Genomic DNA, 24,232 nt, shown 5'->3' with positions numbered 1-24,232 from the left:
GTTGCATCTTGTTTTAATTTTTTTTTAAATAAAACCTGCAAAACGCTGTGTTTTGCATTTCGCTATTTTTTAATAATAACCAAAATGCAGGTTACCTTGTAGTAATAAGAATAACAATAACGGAAGTGCTAATACTAATAATCTAATAATAATATAATAATATTAATAGTACTAGTATTTTTAATATTAATTAACAGTAACAATAGTCACCAAAAAAAATTAACAATAACAATAATATAACTAAAACGGTGAATAATTATAACAATAATAAATAGAGAAAGTCTAAAAAATTAACATTTTTATTAAAATTTAGTTAATATTTAACTAATAAAAAAATAAATAATTTTATATTATTTGATAAAATTTTACATTATTAAAATCATTAATAATAACTACTTGATAATTATAAATTATAAAATTTACTAACTTCTTAATACTCTTCTAATAAATATACAGTTCTGTGTAATAATAATAATAATCTGTTATAGTGCTAATAACAATAATAATAATAATAGTAATATAATAATATTAATAATACTAGTATGTTTTAGTCAACTCTTTGCAAGTGATTTTTTTCTTTTATGTTAAAATGCAAATTGTATTTTTTATTTTTGTTTTTTTTATTTTTAATAAAATACAAATTGCATTTTGCAATATTATAAATTTAGAGGTCTATAATTTTACATAACACACCATGATCCAATATATGTAAATAACACCATTTTTTCTTCCCTTAAAATTATTTTCCGTTCAATTTCTAATATATGAAATTCTATTTTTCCGAAGGGGGAAAAAATTACTCGAATCTTCGTTCTATATTCTAATAAACATAAAATAGGACCACAGCATGACCAACAATTATAAAAAAGGACCACTGCATAAATAGCAGTGATGTAATAATGACGGACTAATATATATTTCTTTTCTTTTCGATCGGGTACAATGCCGTATTTTGTCAAGAAAAGGTCAAATTTAGCTTCAACCTTATCCAATTTCACTTGACCACTATATGCTGTTTCATCTGGGTCAACGCTTTGACATTTAAGAGATGGTGCATGGTGGTGACCAATTATTCCTAAAATAATTAAAATAATGAGTGTTGGCGTGATGCATGTTTTAGAGACAGTAGTTAATTTGGAATAATAAGAAATCTCACTTATTTTATTACAATATATATTTAAGCCACTAAAATAATTATTTATCGAGGCATGTTATATATACTAGTCTTTTTATCTTATAAATTTTACAAGTTGGCATAAGCCTAACAAAATACACGCATTATACTCCTACATTCCAGAGTAAATAAACGCACATTATTCAACCACTTCCTGTTTTCAAAGCGCGCTATTCACCATGCATTATGAATGACTCTTCTTCTTTCTCCATGAAAACGAGTTTCTTGCTAAATTTAAAGATAATAGAACTTTAGAAATACACCCAAACGATTACAAAAATACGCCCAAACAGTTACAGGAATACACCCAAAGGATTACAGAAATACACAGGATTACAGAAATACACCCAAATGATTACAGGAATTCACCCAAACGATTATAGAAATACACCCAAAGGATTATAGAAATACACCCAAAGGATTTAAAAAATACACCCAAATTTCTCTTTCTCCTCTTCATCTTCTGCTGCTTCTTCTTCTTCAAAAATCGATTTCAGAGTTTGATGTCAAAAAACAATGAAAATTGAGAATAACGAAGAAAGAAAACAAAGAGAAAAGTACGTAAATGAAGAAGGAGAAATAGAAGGCAAGTAACGAAAGAAAAGAAGAAGAAGAAGAAGAAGAAGAAGGAGAAAAACGTGCATTAACGGTTGAAGAAGGAGAAAGAAAAGGCAAGAAATTAAAGAAAAGAAGAAGAGGAGGAAGAGGAAGAAGAATGTGCAACAAAAAAAAGGAGGTGCAGTAAAAACGGTTCGAAAGGCGTTAATATAAATGACTTGTAAAGACTTGTATAAAAAAATGCTTGTATGCGAAAAATTTCTTTTATTTATTAATTAACTACTGATTTAGTTAACACACCAAATATAAATTCATTTAATATTATTAATCTATTAAGTATTTAAATTTAATATTTAAATAATCATTTAAATAGTAAATAAAAGAACCAACTAGGTACAATAATATTAGTAACTAATGTGATAGTATACAATTGAATACCGTATACAGAAAAAAAACTGCATTATCAATATATTTATATAGTTAAATTATCGTTTAATATATATAAATTAAATAGTTTTTTTTTGCGTCACCGTACACGTCATATGTCCGTACGTGTTGACATCGAGTATAAACAGCGGGCAGGAGAGTGCCAATTCTGTTGACCATTATTCCAATAAACGGCAATAATTAACTAGTATACAAATGTCGTTTTTTAATTTTGATGTTGGCCTTTGGTAGTGATATTTTAGTATTGTTGAAATTTTGCGTTGAATTTTTTTAGAGAGACAATAAAATATGTATACAATGGTTATAACTGATTGTTTATTTGACCCAATTTAAATTAAAAGAGTAAATTAATTTTGGGTTAAGTTCTTCGTTTTATGATCATCATTGTTGTTGCATGTTGTTCTATAAACAGATTTTGCTGTTGATATGATTGATTCTATATGATGAGAAAGCGTTAGGTTCAATTTTAGTATCCTGGAACATGTGAAATGTGATGTTGGTTGAGATTGTTGCAATTGATTTAACTTTAGCGCGGAAATGGTCGAAAAAGTTTGGTAATCTTGTTTTTACTTATAGCAGAAATATTTTAAATTTTTTCCCTCCTCGTGCGGACTTTTGTATGCAATGTGACGTAAACTAGCTGACCATTGTTGATGTTTGGTTGGTATTTATTGGATGGTTACTTTAGTAGGGTGTTGGATGGTTGTTATTTATCAATATTTTGAGCTTATTTACTTAGATGGTTACTTCAGTATGTAGTGGGATGGTTGGTTTTGATAGATGATGTTAATACAGAAAAATTTGGAGAATTGATTTCAATGATCGTGAATGCTAGTTTGATGTTATTATGTTGAATGCCTCTTTGAATATATTTGATGTGTTTTATTTTTGTCGGTTATTATTATTGTGTAATTAAAATTAAATAATTTTCTTCTCAGGTTTGGACCACCAGATTTTCATCCCCAGACGCCAAATTGCCCTGAGGAAACTCTAACAAGGAAATATCTGCTATCTGGATATAAAGAAACGGTTGAGGGACTTGAGGTGCATAATTATGTTCTGCTGTTTTGTTCATACCAAATTTGATTATGTTTTTATTTATTATTTTTCACTCATGGTCTCAATTACAAGAGTAGGATAAGTATACAATATTCACTATTTTTTTTTTGTGTGCCTCAAGAAGCTAGAGAAATCTCACAATCCCAGGTTCAAACTTTTAACAAGACATTTGTCCTTAATTGCAAGGAGGTGAATCCCTTTCCTCTAGTGTTCACTAGATATTCATTTTCACTCTGTTTATTTTGGTTTCTCTTATTTACAGCACAATGTCCACTTTCTAATTTTTGTATTCATCCTTTATTTGAAGCCATTTTAGATTCAAGTTAACTATTGTATCTTTCATTTTTTCTCCAGGCTATTAGAAAACATCTTAGGGCCATCAATGAATCTCATGCTCAGAAGAGAAATGTAACCTTAACTGTGTCTTTTTTGCATTTTATCCTTTCTAAACATTCTACTTTATTATGTGATTTGATGGTTGATCTTTATCATAGATCTTTGGCTTATTTAATTGGATGATTACTTCAGTATGTAATTGGATAGTTGGTTTTGATAGATGATGTTAATACAGGAAAATTGGGAGAATTGATTTCAATGACCGTGAATGCTATTTTGATGTTATTATGTTGAAGGCTTCTTTGAATACATTTTATGTATTTTATTTTTCTTTCAGTTTTTATTTGGTTTGTGTTTGTTAAGTAAACATTTTCATTCATAATGCTCAAATCGGTTTATATCTGAACTGGATAGTTAATTTATGATTATTTATTTGCATGCCTTTTTTCGGATGAAAAAATTGCTTTCTGGGGCTATAAAGTTGATGCATTGTGTGAAAATAGTTTACATTTTTTATTGGTGTGGTTGTAATTGACGGCTGTGCTAATCCTCTTGGTTTATTAATAATTTTCGTAAGCCATTTGGATGGTCGCTTTAGTAGGGTATTGGATGGTTGGTCTTTCTGATAGATCTTGCGCTTATTTATTTGGATCGTTACTTTAGTATGTGGTTGGATAGTTGGTCTTCATAGTTGATGCTATGTTTGCATGAATAAGTTTTTTATCTTAAGTAAATATGGTTACTATAGGGACACTTGGAGGATTGATCTTGATAAATCTTCCGAAGCATATCAGTGATTAGAAATAAGCTAGAATCTTCAATGCCAATTATTTCTTTTCGGCTTCGATACATCAGTATTATCTTCTGAGGCCATCTAGCTCCAATAATTAAAGTTACATCGATTGAAAGGTAAGATTATGCTACTAATGATATTATTTGGCTGCAGGTTGCCTGCTTCTTTTGTTAGAGTTAGAAACTTAGAATTCAGGGGGGCTACTGCGTGAGTAAATTTTCACGGTGCTCCAACAACCCATTTTCACACCGGCCAAACACAAAATCAGATGGGTAAAAAGGTATCCCATTGTTTACATAATTAAAAGAATATGTTTGGTTATATTTTTTGACATCATTCTGATCTTAATTTTTTCTCAACAGAAACTAGTCGAGACGCGATGCTCACCTTGCTACATTAACAACTTGTTAACCCACTTGGAACTACAAAAATGAGCACGCTAAGTTGGCTGAGATTGAGGCCATTGGATTTGATTTCCTGTGGCGGGTACCGCTATGGCATGTAAAGCAGAGCATCATGCTCTAACTAGCTAGGGCCTATGACGTGGACTCAAACACTCTCAAGGTCGACGCAGGGGACATTCGTGTTACCGCCAAACTGATCGGTAGTGTGTTCGGCATACCTTCTCGAGGTTAGTTGAAGTTATGTAAGATGTAATAATTTCTGTGCGTGGTTTTTGTTTTTCCTTTGTTGACACTGACTGTTTGTTGTACAATGTTTCGTTAACGCAGGGGACCCAATCCCGGAATTGTTGAAAAAAATGCATCGCATTTGGTAATTAAGAGAGAGTTCCAAAAGAAAACTACAACACAACTGCGGGACTTTGTCTTTGCCTATCCAATGGAAACCGAGCAACAGAGGATGACCTTTAGACGATACTTTATCCTGGTGGTTTTAAAGATGTTTCTTAGCCCCACAAGCCAACAGACTATTTCCCCGTGGTACCTCCCTCTGATTTTGGATGTCTTGAACCCAAGAAGATTCCACTAGCCGTATCAGATATTAAAGTGGTTACGAGATGCAATAAAAAAATTCTAACACGAGAACCAGGAAACATGTGGTAGGTGCATGTTCGTGTTGCTGGTATCGCAAATAAATTTCCTAATTTTCAAAAACATGTACGTCTTAAGGTGTAAATCCTAATATTTAAAATACTTGTGTATAGGTTCTATACTTTCAGCGCTTAAAGCATGGTTCTTTACATGCATGTCAAGCACCCGAGCCTTAGATTGATGAATGAACCGCTAATGAACTTGATAAGAAGGACGACCATGTTATCTATCAGGTCCAATCTCTAATAATTTTATTTTTATAATCAAATTGAATACAAATACCGTTGGAGGTTCACGTTAATTTTTTGCTAAGTTTGTTGTCCCAAATTGAACACACAGGGTTGCATCGTCGACAATGTAAGGAAGGGGAAAAACAGAAGAAAGCATCTAGTAGTAAAGCAGTAGACGAAATAGCGAGGTGTAAAAGGCCCCGCAAGGACTCTGACCAAGCGCCAACTACCCTCGGCAAGACTGCATCTTAGAAAAAGATATAAGGATGTGGATGAGGTGATCTGCTTTCATTATGATAGATCGTGCGATTATTTAATTGGATCGTTACTTATGTGATTGGATGGTTGGTCCTTATCATAGATCTTGCAGTTATTTAATTGGATAGTTACTTCAGTAGGTAATCGGATGGTTGGTTTTGATAGATGATGTATATACAGGAAAATTAGGAGAATTGATTTCAATGACCGTGAATGCTAGGTTCATGTTATTATGTTGAAGGCTTATATGAATACATTTGATGTGTTTTATTTTTTTTTTTTCAGTTTTTATTTGGTTTGTGTTTGTTAAGTAAACAAATGCATTTAAGATGCTAAAATCGGGTTACGATCTAAACTGGATAGCTAATTTATGATTTATTTATTCGGATTGCTTTTTTGGATCAAAAAATTACTTTCTGGGGCTGCCAAGTTGATGCATTGTGTGAAAATAGTTTACATTGATGATTGGTGTGGTTGTAATTGACGAGTGCTGCTCCACTTAGTACATTAATAATTTTTGTAAGCCATTTGGAAGGTCGCTTTAGTAGGGTATTGGATGGTTAGTTTTATGATAGATCGTGCGCTTATTTAAATGGATCATTACTTCAGTATGTGATTGGATGGTTGGTCTTTATCATAGATCTTAGGCTTATTTAATTAGATGGTTACTTCACTATGTAATCGGGTGATTGGTTTTGATAGATGATGTTTAAACAGGAAAATTGGGAGAATTGATTTCAATGACCGTGAATGCTAGGTTGGAGTTATTATGTTAAAGGCTTCTTTGAATACATTTTATGTGTTTTATTTCTCTTTCAATTTTTATTTGGTTTGTGTTTGTTAAGTAAATAAATGCATTTAAGATGCTCAAATCTGGTTATGATGTAAACTAGATAGCTAATTTATGATTTAATTGTGTTAGTATTTTGATGTATCCTCTTAGTATGTGTGTGACTGGTTCTTGTTATGTTGGTACATTCCACCTTGTCCGGTGTGCAACGTGCTGTGATGTGCATGTAATTGTAAATTCTTGGGTAATTCCAGCAGTGTGGCAAGGTCGATGGCGGAAGAAAACGGCCGCGCAAGGACTCCGAACAGGCACCATCTACCAGGAGCAGGACCAAAACTTAGCATAGAGATATCGATACGCAGAAGGTGAGCTCGGTTAATTAAAATTACTAGTGTTATTATCATAGAAGTTAATTTTATCATGCAAATGACGATATCTATGACGACTAGTTTGAGTATTTATCATGCAAATGACGATATATATGAATATACACCACAGGAATGCAGGCCTGGTACGAGGAGAAAGTTGCCTATCTGTAGAAGCCGATCTAAAAGCGGCACAAAAAGGCAATTCCAGAAGAAAGTGTCCCAAGAAGCAAGGGGTCACCTTTGGTAGTCCCGAACTCTGATGATGAAGACAACGTGTCGCTTGCTAGAAGGCAACGATTATTCCAACAACAGCCTTCACCACAGGATGTAAATCAAGCAGAACCCGTGGTCAAGGACGATCATAAAGGTGCTCAAGAAGGAAACCCTGACCACAAGGATGTATCTCCATATACGCCATCTGTGGCACATGTCCAGCTCACCGATTATGATTTTGACAGGTAAGTTGTTTGTGGCTTACCTTGCTGTATCTTTCTCTTCTTTATTTTTCTTACCCCGTCTTGTGATTAGCCGTCGTGGTAAGCATAACTTGTTGTTATAGCTAACATCATATTGCATTCGTTTGTAGCGAATTTGACATCTCAATCGTACAGTGTCTTGAATTTGAGCAAGTGCTGAATAATGTTGAATAGGGGCAGCAAAAAAATGCCATAAGCATGCAGTCCCTGCAAACGGTTATGCCAAACAAATCATGCTACCATACACCGAGTCCAGGAAGACCTAGCTTTTCACTCGGTTTAACTCAGCTTGAAAAGACTCCAACCCCGTCCTCGATACATTCAATTCATCCAAGTCTAAGAAATATAAAGAATGGGGAGACTAAGGAGAAACAAATCAGAGCATGGATACTTAACATGTCCTTGAACAAAGAGCAACATTCGGCATCCTATGAAGGTCGGAAATATATGGTATTACAAAGGAAGGACTTATGGACCTTGAAAGCCCGCAATTGGGTCAACAGCTGCGTAAGAATATGAACTTAATCATGCATTTTAATTCCCCATCTTTCTATCGGTGTTTAGTTTACACATGCTGAATAAATTGTGTAGGTCATTCAATGGATGTGCTACTCCTTCAACGACACCGAATCATCTAGATTCAAGCGAGATTTCTATTGCGTGTGTCCAGGCATATTGGTACTTACACTCTACTGATTACCGGTGCACGAAATTGTAATCACACTTTTGCAATCCCGCACAACTAACCAGCAAGTGCACTGGGTCGTCCAAGTAATACCTTACGTGAGTAAGGGTTGATCCCACGGAGATTGTCGGCTTGAAGCAAGCTATGGTTATCTTGTAACTCTTAGTCAGGATATCAAAAATTATCAGGATTGATTGTGAAAAGCAACAGAACATGAAATAGGTACTTGTTTTGCAGTAATGGAGAATAGGTTGAGGTTTTGGAGATGCTCTGTCTTCTGAACCTCTACTTTCCTACTGTCTTCTTCTTCAAGCACGCAAGGCTCCTTCCATGGCAAGCTGTATGTAGGGTTTCACCGTTGTCAATGGCTACCTCCCATCCTCTTAGTGAAAATGTTCAACGCACCCTGTCACGGCACGGCTATTCAGCTGTTGGTTCTCGATCATGTCGGAATAGAATCCAGTGATTCTTTTGCGTCTATCACTAACGCCTCACAATTGCGAGTTTGAAGCTCGTCACAGTCATTCAATCCTTGAATCCTACTCAGAATACCACAGACAAGGTTTAGACCTTCCGGATTCTCTTGAATGCCGCCATCAATTCTATCTTATACCACGAAGATTCCGATTAAAAAATCAAAGAGATATCTACTCAATCTAAGGTAGAACGGAGGTGGTTGTCAGGCACGCGTTCATAGTTGAGAATGATGATGAGTGTCACGGATCATCACATTCATCAGGTTTAAGAACAAGTGATATCTTAGAATGGAAGCAAGCATGATTGAATGAAAAACAGTAGTAATTGCATTAATCCATCAAGACACAGCAGAGCTCCTCACCCCCAACCATGGGGTTTAGAGACTCATGCCGTAGAAGATACAATGAGAAACGTGTAAAGTGTCATGAGGTGTAGATACAATGTCAAAAGATCCTATTAATAGTGAACTAGTAACCTAGGGTTTACAGAATTGAGTAAATGACAGAAAAATCCACTTCCGGGCCCACTTGGTGTGTGCTTGGGCTGAGCATTGAAGCATTTTCGTGTAAAGACTCTTCCTGGAGTTAAACGCCAGCTTTTATGCCAGTTTGGGCGTTTAACTCCAATTTTTATGCCAGTTCCAGCGTTAAACGCTGGGAATTCTGAAGCTGATTTGCAATGCCGGTTTGGGCCATCAAATCTCGGGCAAAGTATGGACTATTATACATTGCTGGAAAGCCCAGGATGTCTACTTTCCAACGCCGTTGAGAGCGCGCCAAATTGGGCTTCTGTAGCTCTAGAAAAGCCACCTCGAGTGCAGGGAGGTCAAAATCTAACAGCATCTGCAGTCCTTTTCAGCCTCTAAATCAGATTTTTGCTCAGGACCCTCAATTTCAGCCAGAAAATACTTGAAATCACAGAAAAACACACAAACTCATAGTAAAGTCCAGAAAAGTGAATTTTAACTAAAAACTAATAAAAATATAATAAAAATTAACTAAATTATACTAAAAACATACTCAAAATAATGCCAAAAAGCGTATAAATTATCCGCTCATCACAACACCAAACTTAAATTGTTGCTTGTCCCCAAGCAACTGAAAATCAAAATAGAATAAAAAGAAGAGAATATACTATAGACTCCAAAATATCAAAGAAACTTAGCTCCAATTAGATGAGCGGGACTAGTAGCTTTTTGCTTCCGAACAGTTTTGGCATCTCGCTTTATCCTTTGAAGTTTAGAATGATTGGCATCTATAAGAACTCAGAACTCAGATAGTGTTATTGATTCTCCTAGTTAAGTATGATGATTCTTGAACATAGCTACTTTATGAGTCTTGGTTGTGGCCCAAAGCACTCTGTCTTCCAGTATTACCACCGGATACATACATGCCACAGGCACATAATTGGGTGAACCTTTTCAGATTGTGACTCAGCTTTGCTAGAGTCCCCAATTAGAGGTGCCCAGGGTTCTTAAGCACACTCCTTTTTCCTTGGATCACAAATTTATTTCTTTCTTTTCTCTTTTCTTTTTTTCTTTTTTTTTCGTTATTCTCCTTCTTTTTTTTTTTTGTATTCACTGCTTTTTCTTGCTTCAAGAATCATTTTGATGATTTTTTAGATCCTCAATAACAGTTTTCCCTTTCCATCATTCTTTCAAGAGCCAACAATTTTAACATTCTTAAAACAACAAATTCAAAAGACATATGCACTGTTCAAGCATTCATTCAGAAAACAAAAAGTATTGTCACCACATCAAACTAATTCAACTAGTTTCAGAGATAAATTCGAAATCCTGGACTTCTTGTTCTTTTGTGATGAAAGCATTTTTCATTTAAGAGAGGTGATGGATTCATAGGACATTTATAGCTTTAAGACATGAGCTTTAAATTTTATTAATCATGAACTAAGAACAAGACTCAAAAATAGATATAAGATAAGTCTAATAATAATAGAAAACAAAAATTTAAATAGGCTCCTAATGATAGAGATTATCACAGAGTTAGGACTCAACAACCTTGATTTTGAGAAGTAGATGCTCCCTCCACTTGAGGAGAGAGCTTTTGGCGTTTCATCTCTTGAAGTTCACGCCCCTGCTTCTCTTGTTCCTTCAGCAATTTGCAGAGTATGCAGTTCTAATTCTGCTGTTCTTCCTTAAGTTGCTCCATAGTTTCTTGCAACTTGGTGATAGATGCTTCTAGGCTGGCCCAGTAGTCAATTTCAGGAAATTCAGGGAGGAACTCCTGCGCCCTCTTTTTGATAGAATTGTCTTGTATTTGTCCTTCCATTGACTTCTTGGTGATTGGATGTTCAATGAGTATGAATTCATCTACTCCCATCTTCACCCCAGCCTCTTTACAGAGCAAGGAGATCAAGCTTGGGTAAGCCAGTTTGGCTTCAGTGGAATTCTTATTTGCAATTGTGTAGATCTCACAAGCAATCAGATGATGAACCTCCACTTCTTTTCCAAGCATAATGCAATGAATCATCATTGCTCTCTTGATGGTGACCTCAGAACGGTTGCTAGTGGGCAATATGGAACGCCCAATAAAGTCTAGCCAACCTCTTGCAATTGGTTTGAGGTCTCCCCTCTTGAGTTGGTTTGGGACACCTTTTGAATTGGATATCCATTTAGTTCCAGGGAGGCATATGTCCTCTAGAACTTGATCCAACCCTTTATCTGCTCTCACCATCCTCCTATTAAAGGATTCAGGATCATCTTGCAGTTGAGGCAATTTGAAGACCTCTCTTATTTTGTCCAGATGGAAGTAAATAATTCTCCCTCTGACCATGGTTCTGTAGGTATGAAAAGCAGTTCCAGTCATTCTCTGCTTATCTGTCAGCCACAGATTTGAGTAGAATTCCTGAACCATATTCCTTCCAACCTTTGTCTCAGGGTTGGTTAGAACTTCCCATCCTCTGTTTCGAATTTGCTCTTGGATCTCCGGATATTCATCTTCTTTCAGATTGAATTTGACTTCCGGGATCACTGACCTCAGACCCATTATTTTGTGGTAATGGTCTGCATGTTCTTTGGTTAAGAACTTCTCTTGACTCCAAACATTCTTTGGATTATTCTCTTTCTTACCTCTTGAATTGGTTTGTTTTCCTCTAGGAGCCATGATCTTGATAAATCTTGGCCTAGTGATCACGGAAAGCACACCAAACTTAGAGGTTTGCTTGTCCTCAAGTAAAAGAAGGCAAAGAGGGGAGAGAAGAAGAGAGCAAATTCGAATGGTGTGGGGAAGGAGGGTGGCCGAACGTGTTTAAATAGGAGAGGAGGAGAGATTTTCGAAAATTTGAAGGAGATTTGAGAAGATATGGAAAAAAATTGAGGAGATAATTGAGTTTTTTGAAAGAGTCTAGGAAAGGATTTGAAATAGATTTGAAGAAGATTCTAACTTTTGAAATTGGAAGGTGAATGATGAAAGTTTGTAATGTGTTTATGTAAAAAGATATGGGTTAAAACAAGAAAGTTTGAAAAAAATTTGAAATGGGAACAAAATCTCCTCCCCCTGCCTTTCTGGCGTTAAACGCCCAGAATGGTATCCATTCTGGCGTTTAACGCCCATTTGGTGGCCTATTTGGGCGTTTAACGCCCAGCCAGGTATCCTGGCTGGCGTTAAACGCCAGAAATCCCTTTTTCACTGGGCGTTTTGCTAAACGCCCAGGATGCTGCACACCTGGCGTTAAACGCCAGAATGGGCAATGGCACAATTACTGGCGTTAAACGCCCAGAATGGTGCCCATTCTGGCGTTTAACGCCCAAAGTACCCCTTACTGGCATTTTTTCGCCAGTAAGCTCTTTTTCTCTGCTTTTCGCACTGAATCCTTCTGTAACTCTGTGAATTCCTTCAAATTTGATAATTGCCTTTTAAGAATATGTATTAGATCTTGATTAGACAGAACAGATATCCTTTTAATCACTGGGTTGCCTCCCAGCAAGCGCTTCTTTATTGTCTTTAGCTGGACCTTCACTGGAGATTACTCAAGTCTCAGTTTTGAGCATTCTTACTCAAAATTGCTTTCAAGATAATGCTTGATCCTCTGTCCATTAACAATGAACTTCTTGTCAGAATCAGTATCCTGAAGCTCAACATATCCATATGGTGATACTCCTGTAATCACATACGGACCCCTCCAGTGGGACTTAAGCTTTCCTGGGAATAATCTGAGCCTAGAGTTGAAGAGCAGGACCTTTTGTCCTAGCTCAAAGACTCTGGATGACAATTTCTTGTCATGCCACTTCTTTGCCTTTTCCTTATAAATTTTTGCATTTTCAAAGGCATTGAGTCTGAATTCCTCTAGCTCATTTAGCTGGAGCAATCTTTTTTCACCAGCTAACTTAGCATCCATGTTCAGGAATCTGGTTGCCCAGTAGGCTTTATGTTCCAGTTCCACGGGCAAATGACAGGCCTTCCCATACACCAGTTGGTATGGAGAGGTTCCTATAGGAGTCTTGTATGCTGTTCTGTATGCCCACAGAGCATCATCCAAGCTCTTTGCCCAATCCTTTCTACGGGCAATAACAGTCTGTTCCAGGATTCTTTTGAGCTCTCTGTTAGAGACCTCAGCTTGCCCATTTGTCTGTGGGTGATACGGAGTTGCTACTTTGTGGCTAATTCCATATCTAACCATAGCAGAGTACAGTTGTTTATTGCAGAAATGGGTGCCTCCATCACTGATCAGTACTCTGGGAACACCAAACCTGCTGAAGATGTGTTTCTGGAGGAATTTCAGCACGGTTTTGGTATCATTATTGGGTGTGGCAATTGCTTCCACCCATTTAGATACATAGTCTACTGCCACTAGAATATAAGTGTTTGAGTATGATGGTGGGAAGGGACCCATGAAGTCAATTCCCCATACATCAAATAATTCAATCTCTAAGATCCCTTGCTGAGGCATGGCGTAACCATGAGGTAAGTTACCAGCTCTTTGGCAACTGTCATAGTTACGCACAAACTCTCGGGCATCTCTATAGAGAGTAGGCCAGTAGAATCCGCATTGGATGACCTTGGTTGCGGTTCGCTCACCTCCAAAGTGTCCTCCATATTGTGATCCATGGCAATGCCACAGGATTCTTTGTGCTTCCTCTCTGGGTACACATCTGCGGATTATTCCGTCTGCACATCTCTTAAAGAGATATGGTTCATCCCATAGGTAGTACTTGGCATCTGAAATTAATTTCTTTCTTTGCACTCTGCTGTACTCCTGGGGTATGAACCTCACAGCTTTATAATTTGCAATATCTGCAAACCATGGAGCTTCCTGAATGGCAAAGAGTTGCTCATCTGGGAAGGTCTCAGAGATCTCAGTAGAAGGGAGGGACGCCCCAGCTACTGGTTCTATTCGGGATAGATGATCAGTTACTTGGTTCTCTGTCCCTTTTCTGTCTCTTATTTCTATATCAAACTCTTGCAGAAGCAACACCCATCTTATGAGCCTGGGTTTTGAATCCTGCTTTGTGAGTAAGTACTTAAGAGCAGCATGGTCAGTGTACACAATCACCTTTGATCCTACCAAATAGGATCTAAACTTGTCAATGGCATAGACCACTTAAAGTAACTCTTTTTCTGTGGTTGTGTAATTCTTCTGTGCGTCATTTAGAACACGGCTGGCATAATAAATGACGTGCAGAAGCTTGTTATGCCTCTGTCCCAACACTGCACCAATGGCATGGTCACTGGCATCACACATTAATTCGAATGGTAATGTCCAGTCTGGTGCAGAGATGACTGGTGCTGTGACCAGCTTGGCTTTCAGGGTCTCAAATGCCTGCAAACACTGTGTATCAAACACAAATGGTGTGTCAGCAGCTAGCAGGTTGCTCAGAGGTTTTGCAATTTTCGAAAAATCCTTTATAAACCTTCTGTAGAATCCTGCATGCCCCAGAAAGCTTCTGATTGCCTTAACATTGGCAGGTGGTGGTAATTTCTCAATTACCTCTACCTTTGCCTTATCCACCTCTATTCCCCTGCTTGAAATTTTGTGCCCAAGGACAATTCCTTCAGTCACCATAAAGTGACATTTCTCCCAGTTTAAAACCAGGTTAGTCTCTTGGCACCTTTTCAGGACAAGTGCTAGGTGGTTAAGACAGGAACTGAATGAGTCTCCATATACTGAGAAGTTATCCATGAAGACTTCCAGGAATTTCTCCACCATATCAGAGAAGATGGAGAGCATGCACCTCTAAAAGGTTGCAGGTGCATTGCACAGACCAAAAGGCATCCTTCTGTAGGCAAACACGCCAGAAGGGCAAGTGAATGCAGTTTTCTCTTGGTCCTGAGGATCTACTGCAATCTGATTGTAGCCTGAATAGCCATCCAAAAAGTAGTAATAGTCATGACCAGCTAGTCTTTCTAGAATTTGGTCTATGAATGGTAAAGGAAAATGATCCTTTCTGGTGGCTGTATTGAGCCTTCTGTAGTCAATGCACATGCGCCACCCTGTGACTGTCTTTGTAGGAACCAGTTCATTTTTTTCATTATGAACCACTGTCATGCCTCCCTTCTTGGGGATAACTTGGACAGGGCTCACCCAGGGGCTATCAGAAATAGGATAAATAATCCCAGCCTCTAGTAATTTAGTGACCTCTTTCTGCACCACCTCCTTCATGGCTGGATTTAGCCTCCTTTGTGGTTGAACCACTGGTTTGGCATTATCCTCCAATAGGATCCTGTGCATGCATCTTGCTGGGCTAATGCCCTTAAGATCTCTTATGGACCACCCAAGACCTGTCTTGTGTGTCCTTAGCACTTGAATCAGTGCTTCCTCTTCCTGTAGATTTAAAACAGAGCTTATAATCACTGGAAAAGTGTCACCCTCTCCTAGAAATGCATACTTCAGGGATGGTGGTAGTGGTTTGAGTTCAGGCTTGGGAGGTTTATCCTCTGCTTGGGGAATTTTCAAAAATTCTTTTGTTTCCTCTGGTTCTTCCTGATCAGGCTGAGCATCCTTGGGAGGTTTATCCTTTGGCATTATCCTCAAGCTCTGATTCTAGACTTTCAGTCATATTGACCTCTTCCACTAAAGAGTCAATAATGTCAGCGCCCATGCAGTCATTTGATGTGTCTAGATGCTGCATAGCTTTTACAGCATTCAACTTGAACTCATCCTCATTGACTCTCAGGGTTACTTCCCCATTTTGTACATCAATGAGAGTTCGTCCAGTTGCTAGGAAAGGTCTTCCTAGAATGAGAGTTGCACTCTTGTGCTCCTCCATTTCCAGCACTACAAAGTCAGTTGGAAAGGCAAATGGCCCAACCTTGACAATCATGTCCTCAATTATGCCTGATGGGTATTTAATGGAGCCATCAGCAAGTTGGAGGCATATCCGGGTTGGTTTGACTTCTTCAGTCAACCCAAGCTTTCTGATAGTAGATGCGGGTATTAGATTGATGCTTGCTCCAAGATCACACAGGGCTATCTTGGTGCAAGCACCTTCTAATGTGCATGGTATCATAAAGCTTCCTGGATCTTGAAGCTTTTCTGGTAAGCTTTTCAGAATGACTGCATTGCATTCTTCAGTGAGAAATACTTTTTCGGTTTCTCTCCAATCCTTCTTATGGCTTAAGATTTCCTTCATGAATTTAGCATAAGAAGGTATTTGCTCAAGTGCCTCTGCAAACGGAATCTTTATTTCAAGAGTCCTTAGATAGTCTGCAAAGCGGGCAAATTGCTTATCTCGTTCCGCTTGGCGGAGTTTCTGAGGATAAGGTATTTTGGCTTTATATTCTTCAACCTTGGTTGCTGCAGGTTTATTTCTTACAGAAGTGGTTGGAGAAGCCTTTTTAGAGGGGTTACTATCAGCACTCTCAGGTGTCTGGTTCCCCTTTTGCGTTTGAACGCCAGGATTGGGTGGAAAATGGGCGTTTAACGCCAATTTTTCCCCCTTTTCTGGCGTTTGAACGCCAGAACTAGGCAGGGACTGGGCGTTTAACGCCAGCTTTCCCCCCTTTTCTGGCGTTTGAATGCCAATAGTATTCCTCTCTGGGCTCTTACTGTCCTCAGAGGGATTTTGGATAGTGGTTTGGCTATCCTCTGTCAATTATTCCTTTATTGAATTTTTGCTACTTTGAGCAGTGTTATTCAATGTCTTCCCACTCCTTAGTTGAACTGCTTGGCATTCTTCTGTTATCTGTTTAGACAGCTGCTGTTTTGCCTGATTCAACTGTAATTCTATGTTCTTGTTAGCACTTCTAGTCTCTTGGAGCATTTCTTTAAATTCTGCTAACTGTTTTGTCATCAGGTGTAATTGTTGATTAAGCTCAACCATCTGTTCTTGAGGATTAGGATCAGTGGCTAATGCCATAACTTCTTTTTGTGTAGAGGATTCATTGCTAGAGTACAAATGTTGATTTCTAGCAACAGTATCTATAAGCTCTTGAGCTTCCTCAATCGTCTTCCTCATATGTATAGATCTACCAGCTGAGTGGTCTAGAGACATCTGAGCTTTTTCTGTAAGCCCAAAGTAGAAGATGTCTAACTGTACCCACTCTGAAAACATTTCAGAGGGGCATTTTCTTAGCATACCTCTATACCTCTCCCAGGCATTATAAAGGGATTCATTATCCTCTTGTTTAAAGCCTTGGATGTCCAGCCTTAGCTGTGTCATCCTTTTTGGAGGGTAAAATTGATTCAGAAATTTGTCTGATAGCTGTTTCCATGTCTTTATGCTTGCTGTAGGTTGGTTATTCAACCACCTCTTAGCTTGATCTTTTACAGCAAATGGAAACAGTAATAATCTGTAGACATCCTGATCCACCTCTTTATCACGTACTGTGTCAGCAAGTTGTAAGAATTGTGCCAGAAACTCAGTAGGTTCTTCCTGTGGAAGACCAAAATACTGGCAAGTTTGCTGCACCATGATAATGAGTTGAGGGTTTAGCTCAAAGCTGCTTGCTTTGATGGGAGGTATACAGATGCTACTCCCATATGCAGCTGTAATGGGGTTAGCATATGACCCCAGAGTCCTTTTGGACTGTTCATTCCCACTTATGTCCATGATGGAGAAAAGGGAATTGATGTGAATAGTAATCAAGATATATATGTATATATATTTTTTTGAAAAGAGGAAAGATAAAAACAACAAAGAGACACCAAACTTAAAATTTTTCAGAAAATCAAACATGAGTTTTCGAAAACCTAAAGAAAAACACAAAGAAGACACCAAACTTAGAATTTTTAAAGATCAAAAAGGAACTAAGGACATGCAAATTCGAAAATTAAAAGAAAAACAAAAGCATGCAATTGACACCAAACTAAAAATATGAAACTACACTCAACTAAAAGACTCTAAACCAACAAAAATAAAACAGTCCTAATCTAAGCAACAAGATAGACCGTCAGTTGTCCAAACTCGAACAATCCCCGGCAACGGCGCCAAAAACTTGGTGCACGAAATTGCAATCACACTTTTGCAATCCCGCACAACTAACCAGCAAGTGCACTGGGTCGTCCAAGTAATACCTTACGTGAGTAAGGGTCGATCCCACGGAGATTGTCGGCTTGAAGCAAGCTATGGTTATCTTGTAACTCTTAGTCAGGATATCAAAAATTATCAGGATTGATTGTGAAAAGCAACAGAACATGAAATAGGTACTTGTTTTGCAGTAATGGAGAATAGGTTGAGGTTTTGGAGATGTTCTGTCTTCTGAACCTCTGCTTTCCTACTGTCTTCTTCTTCAAGCACGCAAGGCTCCTTCCATGGCAAGCTGTATGTAGGGTTTCATCGTTGTCAATGGCTACCTCCCATCCTCTCAGTGAAAATGTTCAACGCACCCTGTCACGGCACGGCTATTCAGCTGTTGGTTCTCGATCATGTCGGAATAGAATCCAGTGATTCTTTTGCGTCTGTCACTAACGCCCCACAATCGCGAGTTTGAAGCTCGTCACAGTCATTCAATCCTTGAATCCTACTCAGAATACCACAGACAAGGTTTAGACCTTTCGGATTCTCTTGAATGCCGCCATCAATTCTAGCTTATACCACGAAGATTCCGATTAAAGAATCAAAGAGATATCTACTCAATCTAAGGTAGAACGGAGGTAGTTGTCAGGCACGCATTCATAGTTGAGAATGATGATGAGTGTCACGGATCATCACATTCATCAGGTTTAAGAACAAATGATATCTTATAATGGAAGCAAGCATGATTGAATGAAAAACAGTAGTAATTGCATTAATCCATCAAGACACAGCAGAGCTCCTCACCCCCAACCATGGGGTTTAGAGACTCATGCCGTAGAAGATACAATGAGAAACGTGTAAAGTGTCATGAGGTGTAGATACAATGTCAAAAGATCCTATTAATAGTGAACTAGTAACCTAGGGTTTACAGAATTGAGTAAATGACAGAAAAATCTACTTCCGGGCCCACTTGGTGTGTGCTTGAGCTGAGCATTGAAGCATTTTCATGTAGAGACTCTTCCTGGAGTTAAACGCCAGCTTTTATGCCAATTTGGGCGTTTAACTCCAATTTTTATGCCAGTTCCAGCGTTAAACGCTGGGAATTCTGAAGCTGATTTGCAATGCCAGTTTGGGCCATCAAATCTCGGGCAAAGTATGGACTATTATACATTTCTGGAAAGCCCAGGATGTCTACTTTCCAACGCCGTTGAGAGCGCGCCAATTGGGCTTCTGTAGCTCCAGAAAATCCACTTCGAGTGCAGGGAGGTCAGAATCCAACAGCATCTGCAGTCCTTTTCAGCCTCTAAATCAGATTTTTGCTCAGGACCCTCAATTTCAGCCAGAAAATACCTGAAATCACAGAAAAACACACAAACTCATAGTAAAGTCCAGAAAAGTAAATTTTAACTAAAAACTAATAAAAATATAATAAAAACTAACTAAATTATACTAAAAACATACTCAAAATAATGCCAAAAAGCGTATAAATTATCCGCTCATCAATTACAATATGTGTCAGCGTTTGTAAGGATTCTTACTATGTGTGGGTTTGTAGGAATCAGTCGCACGGAATGAAAATCTGGCATCATTTATTTATGGTGCAAGACCAATTTATGTGGGTCTTGGTCGAAGCTTTGGTGAGGATATTAGGTTCTTTCACAAACTCGAAGCTGCAAAGAGAAAATGGGTGAGTTGTAATCTTTTTTAAATACTCTGAACTTCCGATATATTATACAATGTGTAAAATGTTGGAATGGATGGTCACTGTTACCCACTATTGATATGGTTGTTTCTATTTGCATATTTTGCTCTTCGAGTTTGCCATGTTATTACATTGATTGAATGTACTATACTTTGCTATTGGAAATGGGTTGGGTGGGTCTCCTAGGCCTACTAAATAGTTGCTTTAAGCTTCCTGTGTCATCCGGATCGGTAATTTTTTTTTCTTTTTTTAAGAATTATGTCGTGACTGTCATCTGATTTAAGGATGTTCTGGTTCTTGCATTGTCGAGGGAGTTGACTAGTATTTTTTTAAGAGACATACTCATTCCTATGTACTATTTGCTGCAGTGGTTAATTCTTAATTGTTGGAGGGGCCATTGGTGGGTATATGCATTTGAGTTGAATGCAAAGTACCTAGTGATAATCGACAGTTTGCATTCTGCACCACAAGACGATGAACGGGATAAACTCGATGCGTATGTGGTAAGCTACTATACTCCTTTTATACAATATAAAAGCTATAGTATCTAATTCTATAGCATGTTGTTTGACTTTTTCGTTCCATGATTTTTAGGGGAGACTGTTTGAGGACATGGCGAGAATTGAAATTCCTGCATTCGTCCAGACTACATACAGTCCATCTCGTTCTTATGCCAGGGTTCCAAAGCAACCGAACAAGTGAGATGAAATTACAACTCAGCTTTGAGGCCTTTTAGTTTTCTTTCCATCACGGGGCATACAATATTAAAAATTCTTGTCATCCTAATTGCAAAAGTATGTTATTTGCTTGTAGCTATAACTGTGGCATCTGCGTTATTAAGTTCATGGAAAGTTGGACTGAAGACCGTGCTGTTGATGAATGGGACGAGGTGACTAAAATAAACTTTTGGGCATATATCACGCATCAATTTGAACAAATATCACTGTAACAGTTCTTACTACTAACTCGCCTGGGAAATCTATTTACAGGATTCACTCAGTTCTTTCATTATTGACGGACAAGGTTAAACTTGTTCAGCGCAATTAACCACGGAATAAGAAAAGGGAAGTTAGATCACCATTCACTGCACCTAGCACGAGATCATTGATTGAACTATGGAAGGATTACCAAAGTGGGCGATGATCAAAGGGAGAAAGAAGTAGCGTACTTAGGTTTAGCTACGGTGAATTTAATTACCATATTATACTTGTTTTACTTTCTGCTTAGATTCCATTAGGATTTATTTATGTTACATTAAAAGGACTTGTTTCCAGGAGAAATTTTTCGGATACATTGAAAGGATTTATTTTTTATGTTACATTGAAAGGATTTATTTTATTTTCAGCAAAAGATTCCTGGATTTATCCATCTTGTTTAGTAAAGTAACCATCTTTGTGCATATTGAACCGAACATCTATTTTGGTATGTGTTATCACATGTATGTCTCTTGTGTATTTCAGATTTGACTTGAATGTGTTAAGTTATGACATAGGGAATCATTTGTGTTAAAACAAGATGCAGTGATTCCTTTGGAATGCATGCTACAGATAGTATATGTTGAAATGGGCAATAAATAACCATCTACAAATACTGAGAAACTAAACATCCTAATGGATACAATAACGAACATCCAGTGTAACTTGGAAAAAATAATAACATAGTTACCCTTTAAAATGACTACCTACATACCACATGACCATGTAAAATAACCTTGTGAAACTGTGATAGTTAACTAAAACATAACCACCAATTGTTGCATATACATGCACCCAAGGATAACCATCCATATTCAAAGTGAAAGTGAACATCCGATCACATACAGAACTGAACATTCAAAGTATTTGAAAATAAAAAATCATGTAGTCACTATCTAGAACGAACAGCTATGCACCGAAAAACTATTCAGTATAGCATGGAGCAATCGAGTACAAATTTATTAACCTAACTCGTAAATTATATAATAACCATCATCTATAATCATTATGCATTCAGTGTAAACGAAATTAATAAAGTAAAGTGGTTCATTCTCACCAAAGAAAAATGGGTTCAGGAAATTAATCATGTATGGACTTTTGCAACAACTACCTACAAACGTTAAAACTAATATGAACTGTATAAATTGAAACCAATCTGAATCCTATAAACATGGAGATGAAAAAATAAACACAAGCACAACCTTGTCCAACTTATTCTAACTTTTGTCGAAGTAGCTAACCAAGACATGAAACCACCGGCTTGTTCGGGAACATTTCGGCCACTAACAGCACCAAGGTTTACATCTTGAGATGCATCCGGACAAACCACCTACGAAACACAACAAAAAAAAGCCAATAGCTATCTTCTTGCATAGTACTATACCAAATAAACATGCAAGGTCGAGATTAATCCAAATATGTACCGAGGATGCATTCTTGTTTTTCCTCCGAGGAGAATTCTTGAAGGACTTCTCCAGGGCAGTGCCGAGCCTCTTACTCTTTGGCCGGCCCTTTGTGGAGACCTTCGATGGGCCTTGGATGTCAATGACACCGACAACATTCGAACTCTATGAGCCAATGCTGGTGTGGGTCTCCACCACGCTCTCAAACCTCTTCTTGGCACAGTGCGCAGCCAACTTGGCCCTTGTTTCTTCCAGAGCAGCATACAGCAATGCTATTTCGTCGTGGTCACTGACGAACTCTTGAGCAACATTATACAAGTGTGCACACAGTCCCCTGAATACAACATGGCTCTCATCCGACCGACTAACATCATGGCTACTCTTGACATACGTATGCTTGCGCTTTATTTCCTTGCTCCATCGAGGAAGAACATAACAGGTAGGTACTTTGTACACTTTATACGGATGGAAAACTGCAAGACAGTGACAACACAACATACCTAAACTCTCGAAAATATTGCACTCACAACAAACCTCCTGTGTGGAACGGTCAAAGTGGACATCGTATGGAACGCAGATAATAGTATCGTTGACTAATTTCTCCTCTTCCACCTTCATGCACATTAATGGCCCCTCTTCAGCAACTAAGAGACTCTGTAATCAGCCTTCTTCACAAACTTAGTTTAAACATCCCTAAACATGATGGTAGTGTACTCTTGCTGAAATTGTCTCTCCATAGGCGAGCTCGTTGCATAAGGAAAAACCCCATTTTAGTCTGCAGCATCATCCTCCAATTCCCTCTGCTCCTTGATTCCAAGCACATTGTCATATTCGTGAACAAATTGAACCAAGCTAGTCCTACTGTGTAAGAATCCACCATAGAATGCGTGCATGCTCTCACTCCTTTGTGTACTCCTCATGGTAGCCCAAAATTCACCCTTGAATTATATGGGGACCCACATGCGTCGGTCATCATACAGGTCTACAGAAAATAAAGAAACCTTACACCAAACTTATTACTACAAATAAAAAAAATCCAGATACCAAAATAATTTTCAGTTAAAGCACGTAAAGTTATTGTACACTAACAGACCTGACAACCATGTTTTATTTTGTAAGTTGTACTCATCTATAAATTTAGACCAGTTATCCTCAAATGACTCCTTAGTCTGAGAGTTCCACACAATGTCATTGAGGTCATCATATAAATCTCTGTACCGACGGTAACCCCCAAGCTTTTACGGTAACTTCTTCGTAATATGCCAGATGCACCACCGGTGGCGTGTGTCGGGTAATGCATTTTTGATCGCACAGAAAATGGATCGACATTGATCGGTTATCATACGCTGTGGAGCAGTTCCTATACACTTCACCCATTGGCTGAAAACCCATTCATAACTTGGGATTTCCTCATTCTCCAGCAAAGCACAACCGAGGAGGGTCGACTTACCATGGTGGTTGAGCCCGACAAATGACACAAATGGTAATCCATGCCTACCAGAAAAAACAACCAAACATAAGAAATCCCAATCATAATCGAATTGAATTAAAAAAAATAAAGGACAAAACACTAACTTAACTACTTCATACCTGTTTGTGCTGTAGGTGCTATCAACTGACACAACGTCTCTATAGTATTCATACGATGCCCTACACCTTGCATCCACCTATACTGCACTCCTAAATTTACAGTCCTCGTCCAACTTCACCACAAAAAATAAGTTTGGATTGATATCTTTCATTCTCATAAAGTAGTTCATAATCTCCTTGACATCCGCATTCACGTTGCTTGTTCGGAGCCTTACTATTATATAGTTTCTTAAATCCTTTTTTGAATCCCATGTTAGATGGGCCCCCAGCCTCATTTGCGAAAGCTAGGAATGTCTTGTTTGGTCGAATCTCAGCCTCATAATTATCCTTGATCACGCACTTCGCATGCATGATCAGGTAGATCAGCTGCCTATACTCATGGTAGTGCACTGCCTTTCTCGTTGAACATGGGTGCGAGTGTCTCAACTCAACCTTGAACAAAACCCAC

Source organism: Arachis stenosperma, chromosome 10 (genome assembly GCF_014773155.1).
Source record: "Arachis stenosperma cultivar V10309 chromosome 10, arast.V10309.gnm1.PFL2, whole genome shotgun sequence".
In the NCBI taxonomy this organism is placed as follows: Eukaryota; Viridiplantae; Streptophyta; class Magnoliopsida; order Fabales; family Fabaceae; genus Arachis; species Arachis stenosperma.
Note: the sequence above shows the minus strand (reverse complement) of the source record.